This window comes from Heptranchias perlo, chromosome 20, assembly GCF_035084215.1.
Source record: "Heptranchias perlo isolate sHepPer1 chromosome 20, sHepPer1.hap1, whole genome shotgun sequence".
NCBI lineage: Eukaryota > Metazoa > Chordata > Chondrichthyes > Hexanchiformes > Hexanchidae > Heptranchias > Heptranchias perlo.
Window position 1 is genome coordinate 25,021,705 of NC_090344.1, and position 7,473 is coordinate 25,029,177.

At 44.5% G+C, this 7,473-nt stretch overlaps 2 non-coding genes across 2 annotated transcripts; both read right to left on the bottom strand.

The window, feature by feature from the left end:
- Window positions 1-348: 348 nt before the first annotated feature.
- Window positions 349-443, bottom strand: trnay-gua (transfer RNA tyrosine (anticodon GUA)). Its single transcript has 2 exons — window positions 407-443; window positions 349-384 (listed from the first exon to the last, which is right to left on the bottom strand). It is a non-coding gene; the product is annotated as a tRNA-Tyr (tRNA).
- A 3,551-nt stretch (window positions 444-3,994) lies between these two features.
- Window positions 3,995-4,088, bottom strand: trnay-gua (transfer RNA tyrosine (anticodon GUA)). The gene is made up of 2 exons: window positions 4,052-4,088; window positions 3,995-4,030 (listed from the first exon to the last, which is right to left on the bottom strand). It is a non-coding gene; the product is annotated as a tRNA-Tyr (tRNA).
- Between the last annotated feature and the right edge of the window lie 3,385 nt (window positions 4,089-7,473).

Sequence of the window (7,473 nt, forward strand, 5' to 3'; positions counted from 1 at the left end):
GAGAAGAGCCCGAGCCTGCGGAAGGAAGACGAGGTCACCGGAAAGCAACAGCCGCCCGAGCCTGAGGGAGCAGCGTGAGCCCTGACTGACTGACTGATCGAAGACCTTTTTTGCCTGAAATTGAGGGCGATTTGAAGTGGTGCTTCTCAAAGGCACTCCCTGCTGGTGAGCAGAGGGAAATGCTCGAGTGAAACAGCCTTGCTCGGGCACACACAGAAAGCTTTAAGGTTTTGAGAAAGGAAAAGTGGTGTCCTGTGACTCAGTGGCAAAATGTTAATCTGCAAGATGCCTGTCAAGTTCAGAGAGAGACCTTGAGGTAATTGTTGCTTATTCCAAAAGCAAACTCACTCCTTCGAGCCGGAATTGAACCAGCGACCTAAGGATGACTTTACTTTGGTTTAATTCACTACAGTCCTCCGCTCTACCAGCTGAGCTATCGAAGGGAAGCGATAGAAATGACTGTCTTTGGTGATTGTTCACCGTGCGCCTGTTGACATGTTCAGACTCGTGGAGTCCGGTGCTGATCGAAGACTTCTTTTGCCTGAAAGCGAGAGCTGAGTGTTTTGAAGTATTGTTGCTCAAAAGCACTCCCTGCTGGTGAGCAGAGGCAAAACAGCCTTGTTTGGGCAGACACAGAAAGTTTTAAGGTTTGAGAAAGGAAAAGAGGCGTCCTGTGCCTTCGTGGCAACATGTTAATCTGTAAGTTGTGTGCAAAGTTAAGAGAGCGATCTTGAACTAATTGCTGCTTCTTGCAAAATCACGCGTACTCCTTCGAGCTGGAATTCAACAAATGACGTCAGGATGACTTTATTTTATTTTCCGCGACAGTCTTGTCACTTTACTAGCTGAGGTATTGAAGGGAAGCGGCAAAAATGTTTCACTTTGGTGATTGCTCACCGTGCACCTTTGACACACCCGGACTCGTGGATTCCAGTGCTCATGACTGAGGCTGACTCGGTACCTGCTCATACCACAGCGCTGTGGGAGTGTGAGCTGCTCCGTGTTCTCCACAGCCTGGGCCAGTGACACAATGAATAATGTGACTGATTATTGATCTGGAGATTGTGGGTTCAAGTTTACGGAGGGTGTAAAGTGGAAGGTCGGGCCTGGAGAGCATTGGAATAGTCGAGTCTAGAGATAAACAAAGGCACGGATGAGGGTTTCAGCAGCAGAACTTCATTCTGGCAGTTGGGATTTGTTTCTGATGATGTTAATAACCGCTATAACTGGGCTGAAATTCAATATTCTGGATAAATGTCAAATAAATCAACTTTGTTTCAAACAGAATGGTTCAATTACTTGCTGAATTCAAGATAAGAGACTAATTGATGTCCTAATTACCGATTATTCTGCCTTTTCTCCTTTCTCACTGTAGATTATTTCAGTTCTCATACCTTCAATTACTCTCATGGCTAAGACCCAGTTCCCCGGTCCTTCCCGAGTGCCTCTCCCAGCCTTGGGATCCATGGAAGGTATCAGTAATGTACCCGGGATCACTAAACACAAAACCCAGTCTGTGAATCACTTTCAGCTACTGGACTTATCGTGTGTCCCACAGCATCTCTCTCACCATCGATGTGTGAATAGAGCATCAGGCCTGGGAATCCCGGCTTAAATTTAAATCCACTCAGCAAATGTATTTAACAAAATACAAACAAGTAAACACATCACGGCTCAATAATCCAGCAGTAAATTCAAAGGAGTAAGTCTGTTATCAAACTCCTTGAGTGGACAGAATAAAGAAAAATCCCAACTCTAAGATTCCCTCGAATCCTTTGCAAATACCTTACAAATCTTGACGATAATCAACAAGTCTAATTTAATGTTGATCTTTATCTTGAGTGGGGTTGGAATACAGAAGTGATGCTTCAGTTGTAAAGAACCTTGGTCAGACACAATCTGGAGAACTGGGCACTGAACCGAGAGAGAGATCAATCGGCCTTGGGGAAGATACAGTGCAGATTCACCAGAATGATGCCGGGGTTAAAAGGATTAAATTATGAGGATAGGTGGCATAAACATGGTTTTTATTCCCATGAGTTTAGAACATTGAGATGTGATCTCACCGAGGTGTTTAAAATAATAAAGGTATACAATAAGGTAGATACAGAGAAATGATTTCTTCTGGAGGGGGAATCCAGAACAATCATTAATATATATCAAGAATAGCAGTGGTCCCAGCACCGACCCCTGTATACCTCCCTCCATTCCGAAAATCAGTCATTCACTACTACTCTCTGTTTCCTATTATATAGCCAATTCTGTATCAATGCTGCTACTGCCCCTTTTATTCCATGGGCTTCAATCTTGATGACAAGCCTATTATGCGGCACTATATCAAACGCCTTTTGAAAGTCCATAAACATCACATCAACTGCATTGCCCTCATCGACAATCTCTGTTACCTTATCAAAAAACTGTATCAAGTTAGTTAAACACGATTTGCCTTTATCAAATCCGTGCTGGATTTCCCTAATCCTTGTCCAAGTGACTGCTAATTGTGCCCGGATTATCGTTGCTAGAACTTTCCCCACTACCGAGGTTAAATTGACTGGTCTGCAGTTGCTGGGTTTTATCTTTCACCCTTTCTTGAACAATGGTGTAACATTTGCAATTCTCCAGTCCTCTGGCATCAACCCCATATCTAAGGATGTTTGGAAGATTATGGCCAGCACCTCTGCAATTTCCACCGTTACTTCCCTCAGCAACCGAGGATGCATCCCATCCGGACCAGGTGACGTTTCTTCTTTAAGTCCAGCCAGCCATTCAAGTACCTCCTCTTTATGAATTTTTAGCCAATCCAGTATCTCAACGACATCTTCCTTTACTGAGACTTTGGCAGCATTTTCTTCCTTGGTAAAGACAGATGCAAAGTATTTATTTAGCACCTCTGCCATGCCCACTGTCTCCCACTGCTACTTACTCACTATAACTGGGGCCAGTGGTGCCTTGGATAAGGCATTTGACTAAAAATCACAAGATTATAAGATCAACTCCTATCGGGCTTGGATATTTTTTGAAAACGCTGCATTATTTTATGGCTTTCAATACCTTACCAGCTGTCCTAATTGCTGGTGCTGCCGGGCTGCATACCTGGTAAGTGCCTTCTTAGTGCAGCAAGCAGTGCATCAGTGTCATAATCTGAAAGTCCTGAATTCAATCTTCACAGAAGACATCAAGGATTACAAAGCTGTTTTTCCACCTCTCACCTAATCTTTCCATCTTTGCTGCAGAGCAAAATCAAGAGCTTTTGCTGACTGCAGCACATCAAAAGATTTGCTGCCCCTTGACTTCTCTGTACCCAAACGCACAGTGAAGTTTAGGAAGTCCATGGGCGATGGACTCGCTGACAACGCTGTTGTTTCTGTATAATTGTACCAAGACAAACGGTGAGTGGAGAATGTAATCAACGATCCCGCTATTTCTCAAATACAAAGTGAGCGCTCTACCAGTTGAGCTAATTCCTCGTTTGCTGTTTGTAAATCGCCCTTCACAGTTCCCGCCTCACACTCGCCTCCAAGCTGCTCCACGACCAGCAGAGAAATCTTGCCTTGGGTTGCCGCTCCCTGAATACATTAAATACTTTGCTCCAATCGGCGGTATCGAGCATCAGCAAGTGAGGAACAGCAGAACGGGAAGCCACAGTAATGAATGATGCTGAGAAGAGCCCGAGCCTGCGGAAGGAAGACGAGGTCACCGGAAAGCAACAGCCGCCCGAGCTTGAGGGAGCAGCGTGAGCCCTGACTGACTGATCGAAGACCTTTTCACATGAAATTGAGGGCGATTTGAAGTGTTGCTGCTCAAAGGCACTCCCTGCTGGTGAGCAGAGGGAAAATCTCGAGTGAAACAGCCGTGCTCGAGCAGACACAGAAAGCTTGAAGAAATGAAAAGTGGTGTCCTGTGACTCAGTGCCAACATGTTAATCTGTGAGGTGCCTGTCAAGTTCAGAGAACGACCTTGAGGTAATTGCTGCTTATTCCAAAAGCACACTCACTCCTTCGAGCCGGAATTGAACCAGCGACCTAAGGATGACTTTACTTTGGTTAATTCACTACAGTTCTCCGCTCGACCAGCTGAGCTATCGAAGGGAAGTGATAGAAAGGATTGTCTTTGGTGATTGTTCACCGTGCGCCTGTTGACATGTTCAGACTCGTGGAGTCCGGTGCTGATCGAAGACTTCTTTTGCCTGAAAGCGAGAGCTGAGTGTTTTGAAGTATTGCTGCTCAAAAGCACTCCCTGCTGGTGAGCAGAGGCAAAACAGCCTTGTTTGGGAGACACAGAAAGTTGAAAGGCTTGAGAAAAGAAAAGAGGCGTCCTGTGCCTTCATGGCAACATGTTAATCTGTAAGGTGACTGTAAAGTTAAGAGAGCGACCTTGAACTAATTACTGCTTATTGCAAAATCACACGTACTCCTTCGAGCTGGAATTGAACAAATTACGTGAGGATGACTTTGTCTTATTTTCCACGACAGTCTTGTCACTTGACCAGCTGAGATATGGAAGGGAAGCGGCAAAAATGTTTCACTTTGGTGATTGTTCACCGTGCACCTTTGACACACCCGGACTCGTGGATTCCAGTGCTCATGACTGAGGCTGACTCGGTACCTGCTCATACCACAGCGCTGTGGGAGTGTGAGCTGCTCCGTGTTCTCCACAGCCTGGGCCAGTGATGCAATGAATAATGGGACTGATTATTGATCTGGAGATTGTGGGTTCAAGTTTACTGGAGGGTGTAAAGTGGAAGGCCGGGCCTGGAGAGCAGCGGAATAGTGGAGTCTAGAGGTAAACAAAGGCACGGATGAGGGTTTCAGCAGCAGAACTTCATTCTGGCAGTTGGGATTTGTTTCTGATGATGTTAATAACCGCTATAACTGGACTGAAATTCAATATTCTGGATAAATGTCAAATAAATCAACTTTGTTTCAAACAGAATGGTTCAATTACTTGCTGTATTCAAGATAAGAGACTAATTGATGTCCTAATTACCAATTATTGTGCCTTTTCTCATTTCTCACTGTAAATTAGTTCAGTTCTCATACCTTCAATTACTCTCATGGCCAAGTCCCAGTTCCCCGGTCCTTCCTGAGTGCCTCTCCCAGCCTTGGGATCCGGGGAAGGTATCGGTAATGTACCCGGGATCACTAAACACAAAACCCAGTCTGTGAATCACTTTCAGCTACTGGACTTATCGTGTGTCCCACAGCATCTCTCTCACCTTCGATGTGTGAATAGAGCATCAGGCCTGGGAATCTCGTCTTCAATTTAAATCCACTCAGCAAATGTATTTAACCAAATACAAACAAGTAAACACATCACGGCTCAATAATCCAGCACTAAATTCAAAGGAGCAAGTCTGTTATCAAACTCTTTAAGTGGACAGAATAAAGAAAAATCCCAACTCTAAGATCCCCTCGAATCCTTTGCAATTACCTTACAAATCTTGACAATAATCAACAAGTCTAATTGAATGTTGACCTTTATCTTGAGTGGGGTTGGAATACAGAAGTGATGCTTCAGTTGTGAAGAACCTTGGTCAGACCCCACCTGGAGAACTGGGCACCGAACCGAGAGAGAGATCAATCGGCCTTGGGAAAGATACAGTGCAGATTCACCAGGATGATGCCGGGGTTAAAAGGATTAAATTGTGAGGACGGGTTGCATAAGCTTGGTTTTTATTGCAATGAGTTTAAAACATTGAGATGTGATCTCATCGAGATGTTTAAAATAATAAAGGGCTTCAATAAGGTAGATACAGAGAAATGATTTCTTCTGGAGGGGGAATCCAGAACAAGAGTGCATAAGAAATAATAGTAGGAGTGGGCCATACGGCCCCTCGAGCCTGCTCTGCCATTCAGTAAGTACATGGCTGATCTTCCACCTTAACTCCACTTTCCTGCCTGATTCCTTGATTCCCTCGGTGTCCAAAAATCTCTCGATCTCATTCTTGTATATACTCAACGACTGAGCATCCACAGCCCTCTGGGATTGAGAATTCGAAGGATTCACAACCCTCTGATGAAAGAAATTTTTCCTCATCTCAGTCCTAAATGGCCGATCCCTTATCCTGAGACTATGCCCCCTAGTTCTAGACTTTCCAGCCAGGGGAAACAGCCTCTCAGCATCGACCCTGTCAAGCCCTCGAAGAGTGTTAGATGTTTCAATGAGATCATCTCGCATTCTTCCAAACTCCAGAGAATATCGGGCCATTCTGCGCAATCTCTCCTCATACAACAACCCTCTCATCCCAGGAATCAATCCAGTGAATCTTCGTTACAGCCCCTCGAATCAAGTATATCCTTCCTCAGGTAAGGAGACCAAAACTGTACACAGTACACCAGGTGTGGTCTCACCAAAGCCTAAAATAATTGCAGCAAGACTTCCTTACTCTTATTCTCCAACCCACTTAAAATAAAGGCCAACATATTATTTGCTTTCCTATTTGTTTGCTGCACCTGCACATTAACTTTCTGTGATCTGTGTACAAGGACACCCAAATCCCTCTGAACACCAACATTTCTTAAACTCTCACCTTTTAAAAAATATTCTGCTTTTCTATTCCTACCAAAGTGAATAATTTCCACATTTCCCCACATTGTACTCCATCTGCCACTTTCTTGATAATCGTAAAATTAGAGCTCGGTCATTTAAGATCAAAATAAGGTGGCAATTTTTCACACAAACGGTAGTGGAAATTACAAACTCACTTCCACGAAAGGCTGTGGATGCTGGGGTTCGATTGAAATTTTCAATATTGAGCTCAATAGATTTGTGTTGTTTGAGGGTTGCAAGGGATATGGAGCAAAGGCAAGTAAATGGAGTTGTGACACAGATTAGTCGTGATCCAATAGAACGGCGGAGTAGGCTTCAGGGGCTGAATGGCTAATTCCAGTTCCTAAACCCAGTCATTGACACCAATCACCTCCAGTCTGATAAAAAAAACACCAGTCACTGACACCAATTTCCCCCTGTCTGATTTCAACCAATTCCACAGTCACTGATACCAATCTCCTCCTGCCTGATATAAACCAACCCCACAGTCACTGATACCAATCTCCTCCTGTCTGATATAAACCAACCCTATACTTACTGACACCCATCTCACTGAATGGTGAAACAGGCTCGAGGGGCTGAACGGCCTACTCCTGTTCCTAATGTTCCGATGTCACCCTGAAGTTGCTAACATTCCTCTTCACAGTTCTTAATGCTCCCTATCTTGGTGTTGTCAGGAAATGTTGATCTTATGCCCTTGTACCGAAGCCCAGGTCATTTCTCTGCATTGAGAAGAGCAATGGTCCCAACACTGCCCCTGGGGGACACCACTGTTTACATCCCCACAGTCTGAAAAACATCCATTAACCACCACTCTGCCCTTTCTCCAACTTCCCATCCACACTGACCCACTCCCTTTAATACCGTGAGCTTTAATCTGATCAACAAGCCTCCTGTCCGGCATCTTCTCAAACACTTTTTAAC